Here is a 12136-nt window from a genome sequence, read left to right as displayed (position 1 = left end):
TTAATAGAGAATTAATAGTAAATGATTAGCAAATATTTTTTGCGTTTGAGATTACGTATGATTTCATAGTAAATTAGTAGTAAATATTTTGGGCTTTTAAATTACACATGATTTAGTAAATATAATTTGGGTTTGAGATTACACATGATTTAATAGTAAATTAGTAGTAAATATAATTTGGGTTTGAGATTACACATGATTTAATAGGAAATTACTCGCAAATTCTTTAGGTTTGAGATTAATAGTGAATTAATAGTAAATGATTAGCAAATATATTTTGCGTTTGAGATTACGTATGATTTCATAGTAAATTAGTAGTAAATATTTTGGGCTTTTAAATTACACATGATTTAGTAAATATAATTTGGGTTTGAGATTACACATGATTTAATAGTAAATTAGTAGTAAATATAATTTGGGTTTGAGATTACACATGATTTAATAGTAAATTATAAGCAAATATAATTTGGGTTTGAGATTACACATGATTTAATACGAAATAACTAGCAAATTCTTTAGGTTTGAGATTAATAGTGAATTAATAGTAAATGATTAGCAAATATATTTTGCGTTTGAGATTACGTATGATTTCATAGTAAATTAGTAGTAAATATTTTGGGCTTTTAAATTACACATGATTTAATAGTAAATTAGTAGCAAATATAATTTGGGTTTGAGATTACACATGATTTAATAGGAAATTACTCGCAAATTCTTTAGGTTTGAGATTAATAGTGAATTAATAGTAAATGATTAGCAAATATATTTTGCGTTTGAGATTACGTATGATTTCATAGTAAATTAGTAGTAAATATTTTGGGCTTTTAAATTACACATGATTTAGTAAATATAATTTGGGTTTGAGATTACACATGATTTAATAGTAAATTAGTAGTAAATATTATTTGGGTTTGAGATTACACATGATTTAATAGTAAATTATAAGCAAATATAATTTGGGTTTGAGATTACACATGATTTAATACGAAATAACTAGCAAATTCTTTAGGTTTGAGATTAATAGTGAATTAATAGTAAATGATTAGCAAATATATTTTGCGTTTGAGATTACGTATGATTTCATAGTAAATTAGTAGTAAATATTTTGGGCTTTTAAATTACACATGATTTAATAGTAAATTAGTAGCAAATATAATTTGGGTTTGAGATTACACATGATTTAATAGGAAATTACTCGCAAATTCTTTAGGTTTGAGATTAATAGTGAATTAATAGTAAATGATTAGCAAATATATTTTGCGTTTGAGATTACGTATGATTTCATAGTAAATTAGTAGTAAATATTTTGGGGTTTTAAATTACACATGATTTAATAGTAAATAAGTAGCAAATATAATTTGGGTTTTAAATTACACATGATTTAATAGGAAATTACTAGCAAATTCTTTAGGTTTGAGATTAATAGTGAATTAATAGTAAATGATTAGCAAATATTTTTTGCGTTTGAGATTACGTATGATTTCATAGTACATTAGTAGTAAATATTTTGGGGTTTTAAATTACACATGATTTAGTAAATATAATTTGGGTTTGAGATTACACATGATTTAATAGTAAATTAGTAGTAAATATAATTTGGGTTTGAGATTACACATGATTTAATAGTAAATTATAAGCAAATATAATTTGGGTTTGAGATTACACATTATTTAATACGAAATAACTAGCAAATTCTTTAGGTTTGAGATTAATAGTGAATTAATAGTAAATGATTAGCAAATATATTTTGCGTTTGAGATTACGTATGATTTCATAGTAAATTAGTAGTAAATATTTTGGGCTTTTAAATTACACATGATTTAGTAAATATAATTTGGGTTTGAGATTACACATGATTTAATAGTAAATTAGTAGTAAATATAATTTGGGTTTGAGATTACACATGATTTAATAGGAAATTACTCGCAAATTCTTTAGGTTTGAGATTAATAGTGAATTAATAGTAAATGATTAGCAAATATATTTTGCGTTTGAGATTACGTATGATTTCATAGTAAATTAGTAGTAAATATTTTGGGCTTTTAAATTACACATGATTTAGTAAATATAATTTGGGTTTGAGATTACACATGATTTAATAGTAAATTAGTAGTAAATATAATTTGGGTTTGAGATTACACATGATTTAATAGGAAATTACTCGCAAATTCTTTAGGTTTGAGATTAATAGTGAATTAATAGTAAATGATTAGAAAATATTTTTTGCGTTTGAGATTACGTATGATTTCATAGTAAATTAGTAGTAAATATTTTGGGCTTTTAAATTACACATGATTTAATAGTAAATTAGTAGCAAATATAATTTGGGTTTGAGATTACACATGATTTAATACGAAAATACTAGCAAATTCTTTAGGTTTGAGATTAATAGAGAATTAATAGTAAATGATTAGCAAATATTTTTTGCGTTTGAGATTACGTATGATTTCATAGTAAATTAGTAGTAAATATTTTGGGCTTTTAAATTACACATGATTTAGTAAATATAATTTGGGTTTGAGATTACACATGATTTAATAGTAAATTAGTAGTAAATATAATTTGGGTTTGAGATTACACATGATTTAATAGGAAATTACTCGCAAATTCTTTAGGTTTGAGATTAATAGTGAATTAATAGTAAATGATTAGCAAATATATTTTGCGTTTGAGATTACGTATGATTTCATAGTAAATTAGTAGTAAATATTTTGGGCTTTTAAATTACACATGATTTAGTAAATATAATTTGGGTTTGAGATTACACATGATTTAATAGTAAATTAGTAGTAAATATAATTTGGGTTTGAGATTACACATGATTTAATAGTAAATTATAAGCAAATATAATTTGGGTTTGAGATTACACATGATTTAATACGAAATAACTAGCAAATTCTTTAGGTTTGAGATTAATAGTGAATTAATAGTAAATGATTAGCAAATATATTTTGCGTTTGAGATTACGTATGATTTCATAGTAAATTAGTAGTAAATATTTTGGGCTTTTAAATTACACATGATTTAATAGTAAATTAGTAGCAAATATAATTTGGGTTTGAGATTACACATGATTTAATAGGAAATTACTCGCAAATTCTTTAGGTTTGAGATTAATAGTGAATTAATAGTAAATGATTAGCAAATATATTTTGCGTTTGAGATTACGTATGATTTCATAGTAAATTAGTAGTAAATATTTTGGGCTTTTAAATTACACATGATTTAGTAAATATAATTTGGGTTTGAGATTACACATGATTTAATAGTAAATTAGTAGTAAATATTATTTGGGTTTGAGATTACACATGATTTAATAGTAAATTATAAGCAAATATAATTTGGGTTTGAGATTACACATGATTTAATACGAAATAACTAGCAAATTCTTTAGGTTTGAGATTAATAGTGAATTAATAGTAAATGATTAGCAAATATATTTTGCGTTTGAGATTACGTATGATTTCATAGTAAATTAGTAGTAAATATTTTGGGCTTTTAAATTACACATGATTTAATAGTAAATTAGTAGCAAATATAATTTGGGTTTGAGATTACACATGATTTAATAGGAAATTACTCGCAAATTCTTTAGGTTTGAGATTAATAGTGAATTAATAGTAAATGATTAGCAAATATATTTTGCGTTTGAGATTACGTATGATTTCATAGTAAATTAGTAGTAAATATTTTGGGGTTTTAAATTACACATGATTTAATAGTAAATAAGTAGCAAATATAATTTGGGTTTTAAATTACACATGATTTAATAGGAAATTACTAGCAAATTCTTTAGGTTTGAGATTAATAGTGAATTAATAGTAAATGATTAGCAAATATTTTTTGCGTTTGAGATTACGTATGATTTCATAGTACATTAGTAGTAAATATTTTGGGGTTTTAAATTACACATGATTTAGTAAATATAATTTGGGTTTGAGATTACACATGATTTAATAGTAAATTAGTAGTAAATATAATTTGGGTTTGAGATTACACATGATTTAATAGTAAATTATAAGCAAATATAATTTGGGTTTGAGATTACACATTATTTAATACGAAATAACTAGCAAATTCTTTAGGTTTGAGATTAATAGTGAATTAATAGTAAATGATTAGCAAATATATTTTGCGTTTGAGATTACGTATGATTTCATAGTAAATTAGTAGTAAATATTTTGGGCTTTTAAATTACACATGATTTAGTAAATATAATTTGGGTTTGAGATTACACATGATTTAATAGTAAATTAGTAGTAAATATAATTTGGGTTTGAGATTACACATGATTTAATAGGAAATTACTCGCAAATTCTTTAGGTTTGAGATTAATAGTGAATTAATAGTAAATGATTAGCAAATATATTTTGCGTTTGAGATTACGTATGATTTCATAGTAAATTAGTAGTAAATATTTTGGGCTTTTAAATTACACATGATTTAGTAAATATAATTTGGGTTTGAGATTACACATGATTTAATAGTAAATTAGTAGTAAATATAATTTGGGTTTGAGATTACACATGATTTAATAGTAAATTAGAAGCAAATATAATTTGGGTTTGAGATTACACATGATTTAATACGAAATAACTAGCAAATTCTTTAGGTTTGAGATTAATAGTGAATTAATAGTAAATGATTAGCAAATATATTTTGTGTTTGAGATTACGTATGATTTCATAGTAAATTAGTAGTAAATATTTTGGGCTTTTAAATTACACATGATTTAATAGTAAATTAGTAGCAAATATAATTTGGGTTTGAGATTACACATGATTTAATAGGAAATTACTCGCAAATTCTTTAGGTTTGAGATTAATAGTGAATTAATAGTAAATGATTAGAAAATATTTTTTGCGTTTGAGATTACGTATGATTTCATAGTAAATTAGTAGTAAATATTTTGGGCTTTTAAATTACACATGATTTAATAGTAAATTAGTAGCAAATATAATTTGGGTTTGAGATTACACATGATATAATAGGAAATTACTAGCAAATTCTTTAGGTTTGAGATTATTAGTGAATTAATAGTAAATGATTAGCAAATATTTTTTGCGTTTGAGATTACGTATGATTTCATAGTACATTAGTAGTAAATATTTTGGGGTTTTAAATTACACATGATTTAATAGTAAATTAGAAGCAAATATAATTTGCGTTTGAGATTACACATGATTAAATAGGAAATTACTAGCAAATTCTTTAGGTTTGAGATTATTAGTGAATTAATAGTAAATGATTAGCAAATATTTTTTGCGTTTGAGATTACGTATTATTTCAAATTAAATTAGTAGTAAATATTTGGGGTTTTAAATTACACATGCTTTAATAGTACATTAGAAGCAAATATGTTTTGGGTTTGAGATTACACATGATTTAATAGGAAATTACTAGCAAATTCTTTAGGTTTGAGATTGATAGTGAATTAATAGTAAATGATTAGCAAATATTTTTTGCGTTTGAGATTACGTATGATTTCATAGTACATTAGTAGTAAATATTTTGGGGTTTTAAATTACACATGATTTAATAGTAAATTAGAACAAAATATAATTTGGGTTTTAAATTACACATGATTTAATAGGAAATTACTAGCAAATTCTTTAGGTTTGAGATTGATAGTGAATTAATAGTAAATGATTAGCAAATATTTTTTGCGTTTGAGATTACGTATGATTTCATAGTAAATTAGTAGTAAATATTTTGGGGTTTTAAATTACACATGATTTAATAGTAAATTAGTAGCAAATATAATTTGGGTTTTAAATTACACATGATTTAATAGGAAATTACTAGCAAATTCTTTAGGTTTGAGATAATTAGTGAATTAATAGTAAATGATTAGCAAATATTTTTTGCGTTTGAGATTACGTATGATTTCATAGTAAATTAGTAGTAAATTTTTTGGGGTTTTAAATTACACATGATTTAATAGTAAATTAGAAGCAAATATAATTTGCGTTTGAGATTACACATGATTAAATAGGAAATTACTAGCAAATTCTTTAGGTTTGAGATTATTAGTGAATTAATAGTAAATGATTAGCAAATATTTTTTGCGTTTGAGATTACGTATTATTTCAAAGTAAATTAGTAGTAAATATTTTGGGGTTTGAGATTACACATGATTTAATAGTAAATTAGAAGCAAATATGTTTTGGGTTTGAGATTACTCATGATTAAATAGGAAATTACTAGCAAATTCTTTAGGTTTGAAATTAATAGTGAATTAATAGTAAATGATTAGCAAATATTTTTTGCGTTTGAGATTACGTATGATTTCATAGTAAATTAGTAGTAAATATTTTGGGGTTTTAAATTACACATGATTTAATAGTAAATAAGTAGCAAATATAATTTGGATTTTAAATTACACATGATTTAATAGGAAATTACTAGCAAATTCTTTAGGTTTGAGATTAATAGTGAATTAATAGTAAATAATTAGCAAATATTTTTTGCGTTTGAGATGACGTATGATTTCATAGTAAATTAGTAGTAAATATTTTGGGGTTTTAAATTACACATGATTTAATAGTAAATTAGTAGCAAATATAATTTGGGTTTGAGATTACACATGATTTAATACGAAAATACTAGCAAATTCTTTAGGTTTGAGATTAATAGAGAATTAATAGTAAATGATTAGCAAATATTTTTTGCGTTTGAGATTACGTATAATTTCATAGTACATTAGTAGTAAATATTTTGGGCTTTTGTATTACACATGATTTAATAGTAAATTAGTAGCAAATATAATTTGGGTTTGAGATTACACATGATTTAATAGGAAATTACTCGCAAATTCTTTAGGTTTGAGATTAATAGTGAATTAATAGTAAATGATTAGCAAATATTATTTGCGTTTGAGATTAAGTATAATTTCATAGTAAATTTGTAGTAAATATAATTTGGGTTTGAGATTACACATGATTTAATAGTAAATTAGTAGTAAATATAATTTGGGTTTGAGATTACACATGATTTAATAGTAAATTATAAGCAAATATAATTTGGGTTTGAGATTACACATGATTTAATACGAAATAACTAGCAAATTCTTTAGGTTTGAGATTAATAGTGAATTAATAGTAAATGATTAGCAAATATATTTTGCGTTTGAGATTACGTATGATTTCATAGTAAATTAGTAGTAAATATTTTGGGCTTTTAAATTACACATGATTTAATAGTAAATTAGTAGCAAATATAATTTGGGTTTGAGATTACACATGATTTAATAGGAAATTACTCGCAAATTCTTTAGGTTTGAGATTAATAGTGAATTAATAGTAAATGATTAGCAAATATATTTTGCGTTTGAGATTACGTATGATTTCATAGTAAATTATTAGTAAATATTTTGGGGTTTTAAATTACACATGATTTAATAGTAAATAAGTAGCAAATATAATTTGGGTTTTAGATTACACATGATTTAATAGGAAATTACTAGCAAATTCTTTAGGTTTGAGATTAATAGTGAATTAATAGTAAATGATTAGCAAATATTTTTTGCGTTTGAGATTACGTATGATTTCATAGTACATTAGTAGTAAATATTTTGGGGTTTTAAATTACACATGATTTAATAGTATATTAGAAGCAAATATAATTTGCGTTTGAGATTACACATGATTAAATAGGAAATTACTAGCAAATTCTTTAGGTTTGAGATTATTAGTGAATTAATAGTAAATGATTAGCAAATATTTTTTGCGTTTGAGATTACGTATTATTTCAAATTAAATTAGTAGTAAATATTTGGGGTTTTAAATTACACATGATTTAATAGTACATTAGAAGCAAATATGTTTTGGGTTTGAGATTACACATGATTTAATAGGAAATTACTAGCAAATTCTTTAGGTTTGAGATTGATAGTGAATTAATAGTAAATGATTAGCAAATATTTTTTGCGTTTGAGATTACGTATGATTTCATAGTACATTAGTAGTAAATATTTTGGGGTTTTAAATTACACATGATTTAATAGTAAATTAGAACAAAATATAATTTGGGTTTTAAATTACACATGATTTAATAGGAAATTACTAGCAAATTCTTTAGGTTTGAGATTGATAGTGAATTAATAGTAAATGATTAGCAAATATTTTTTGCGTTTGAGATTACGTATGATTTCATAGTAAATTAGTAGTAAATATTTTGGGGTTTTAAATTACACATGATTTAATAGTAAATTAGTAGTAAATATAATTTGGGTTTGAGATTACACATGATTTAATAGTAAATTAGAAGCAAATATAATTTGCGTTTGAGATTACACATGATTAAATAGGAAATTACTAGCAAATTCTTTAGGTTTGAGATTATTAGTGAATTAATAGTAAATGATTAGCAAATATTTTTTGCGTTTGAGATTACGTATTATTTCAAATTAAATTAGTAGTAAATATTTGGGGTTTTAAATTACACATGATTTAATAGTACATTAGAAGCAAATATGTTTTGGGTTTGAGATTACACATGATTTAATAGGAAATTACTAGCAAATTCTTTAGGTTTGAGATTGATAGTGAATTAATAGTAAATGATTAGCAAATATTTTTTGCGTTTGAGATTACGTATGATTTCATAGTACATTAGTAGTAAATATTTTGGGGTTTTAAATTACACATGATTTAATAGTAAATTAGAACAAAATATAATTTGGGTTTTAAATTACACATGATTTAATAGGAAATTACTAGCAAATTCTTTAGGTTTGAGATTGATAGTGAATTAATAGTAAATGATTAGCAAATATTTTTTGCGTTTGAGATTACGTATGATTTCATAGTAAATTAGTAGTAAATATTTTGGGGTTTTAAATTACACATGATTTAATAGTAAATTAGTAGCAAATATAATTTGGGTTTTAAATTACACATGATTTTATAGGAAATTACTAGCAAATTCTTTAGGTTTGAGATAATTAGTGAATTAATAGTAAATGATTAGCAAATATTTTTTGCGTTTGAGATTACGTATGATTTCATAGTAAATTAGTAGTAAATTTTTTGGGGTTTTAAATTACACATGATTTAATAGTAAATTAGAAGCAAATATAATTTGCGTTTGAGATTACACATGATTAAATAGGAAATTACTAGCAAATTCTTTAGGTTTGAGATTATTAGTGAATTAATAGTAAATGATTAGCAAATATTTTTTGCGTTTGAGATTACGTATTATTTCAAAGTAAATTAGTAGTAAATATTTTGGGGTTTGAGATTACACATGATTTAATAGTACATTAGAAGCAAATATGTTTTGGGTTTGAGATTACACATGATTAAATAGGAAATTACTAGCAAATTCTTTAGGTTTGAAATTAATAGTGAATTAATAGTAAATGATTAGCAAATATTTTTTGCGTTTGAGATTACGTATTATTTCAAATTAAATTAGTAGTAAATATTTGGGGTTTTAAATTACACATGATTTAATAGTACATTAGAAGCAAATATGTTTTGGGTTTGAGATTACACATGATTTAATAGGAAATTACTAGCAAATTCTTTAGGTTTGAGATTGATAGTGAATTAATAGTAAATGATTAGCAAATATTTTTTGCGTTTGAGATTACGTATGATTTCATAGTACATTAGTAGTAAATATTTTGGGGTTTTAAATTACACATGATTTAATAGTAAATTAGAACAAAATATAATTTGGGTTTTAAATTACAAATGATTTAATAGGAAATTACTAGCAAATTCTTTAGGTTTGAGATTGATAGTGAATTAATAGTAAATGATTAGCAAATATTTTTTGCGTTTGAGATTACGTATGATTTCATAGTAAATTAGTAGTAAATATTTTGGGGTTTTAAATTACACATGATTTAATAGTAAATTAGTAGCAAATATAATTTGGGTTTTAAATTACACATGATTTAATAGGAAATTACTAGCAAATTCTTTAGGTTTGAGATAATTAGTGAATTAATAGTAAATGATTAGCAAATATTTTTTGCGTTTGAGATTACGTATGATTTCATAGTAAATTAGTAGTAAATTTTTTGGGGTTTTAAATTACACATGATTTAATAGTAAATTAGAAGCAAATATAATTTGCGTTTGAGATTACACATGATTAAATAGGAAATTACTAGCAAATTCTTTAGGTTTGAGATTATTAGTGAATTAATAGTAAATGATTAGCAAATATTTTTTGCGTTTGAGATTACGTATTATTTCAAAGTAAATTAGTAGTAAATATTTTGGGGTTTGAGATTACACATGATTTAATAGTACATTAGAAGCAAATATGTTTTGGGTTTGAGATTACACATGATTAAATAGGAAATTACTAGCAAATTCTTTAGGTTTGAAATTAATAGTGAATTAATAGTAAATGATTAGCAAATATTTTTTGCGTTTGAGATTACGTATGATTTCATAGTAAATTATTAGTAAATATTTTGGGGTTTTAAATTACGCAGGATTTAATAGTAAATTAGTAGCAAATATTTTTTGGGTTTGAGATTACACATGATATAATAGGAAATTACTAGCAAATTCTTTAGGTTTGAGATTAATAGTGAATTAATAGTAAATGATTAGCAAATATTATTTGCATTTGAGATTACGTATGATTTCATAGTAAATTAGTAGTAAATATTTTGGGGTTTTAAATTACACATGATTTAATAGTAAATAAGTAGCAAATATAATTTGGATTTTAAATTACACATGATTTAATAGGAAATTACTAGCAAATTCTTTAGGTTTGAGATTAATAGTGAATTAATAGTAAATAATTAGCAAATATTTTTTTCGTTTGAGATGACGTATGATTTCATAGTAAATTAGTAGTAAATATTTTGGGGTTTTAAATTACACATGATTTAATAGTAAATTAGTAGCAAATATAATTTGGGTTTGAGATTACACATGATTTAATAGGAAATTACTCGCAAATTCTTTAGGTTTGAGATTAATAGTGAATTAATAGTAAATGATTAGCAAATATTATTTGCGTTTGAGATTAAGTATAATTTCATAGTAAATTAGTAGTAAATATTTTGGGGTTTTAAATTACACATGATTTAATAGTAAATTAGTAGTAAATATAATTTGGGTTTGAGATTACACATGATTTAATAGTAAATTAGAAGCAAATATAATTTGGGTTTGAGATTACACATGATTTAATACGAAATAACTAGTAAATTCTTTAGGTTTGAGATTAATAGTGAATTAATAGTAAATGATTAGCAAATATATTTTGTGTTTGAGATTACGTATGATTTCATAGTAAATTAGTAGTAAATATTTTGGGCTTTTAAATTACACATGATTTAATAGTAAATTAGTAGCAAATATAATTTGGGTTTGAGATTACACATGATTTAATAGGAAATTACTCGCAAATTCTTTAGGTTTGAGATTAATAGTGAATTAATAGTAAATGATTAGCAAATATTTTTTGCGTTTGAGATTACGTATGATTTCATAGTAAATTAGTAGTAAATATTTTGGGCTTTTAAATTACACATGATTTAATAGTAAATTAGTAGCAAATATAATTTGGGTTTGAGATTACACATGATTTAATAGGAAATTACTAGTAAATTCTTTAGGTTTGAGATTAATAGTGAATTAATAGTAAATGATTAGCAAATATTTTTTGCGTTTGAGATTACGTATGATTTCATAGTACATTAGTAGTAAATATTTTGGGGTTTTAAATTACACATGATTTAATAGTAAATTAGTAGCAAATATAATTTGGGTTTGGGATTACACATGATTTAATACGAAAACACTAGCAAATTCTTTAGGTTTGAGATTAATAGAGAATTAATAGTAAATGATTAGCAAATATTTTTTGCGTTTGAGATTACGTATGATTTCATAGTAAATTATTAGTAAATATTTTGGGGTTTTAAATTACGCAGGATTTAATAGTAAATTAGTAGCAAATATTTTTTGGGTTTGAGATTACACATGATATAATAGGAAATTACTAGCAAATTCTTTAGGTTTGAGATTATTAGTGAATTAATAGTAAATGATTAGCAAATATTTTTTGCGTTTGAGATTACGTATGATTTCATAGTACATTAGTAGTAAATATTTTGGGGTTTTAAATTACACATGATTTAATAGTAAATTAGAAG

The sequence above is a fragment of the Euprymna scolopes genome, chromosome 46, assembly GCF_053919585.1.
Source record: "Euprymna scolopes isolate OS-2025 chromosome 46, ASM5391958v1, whole genome shotgun sequence".
NCBI lineage: Eukaryota > Metazoa > Mollusca > Cephalopoda > Sepiida > Sepiolidae > Euprymna > Euprymna scolopes.
Note: the sequence above shows the minus strand (reverse complement) of the source record.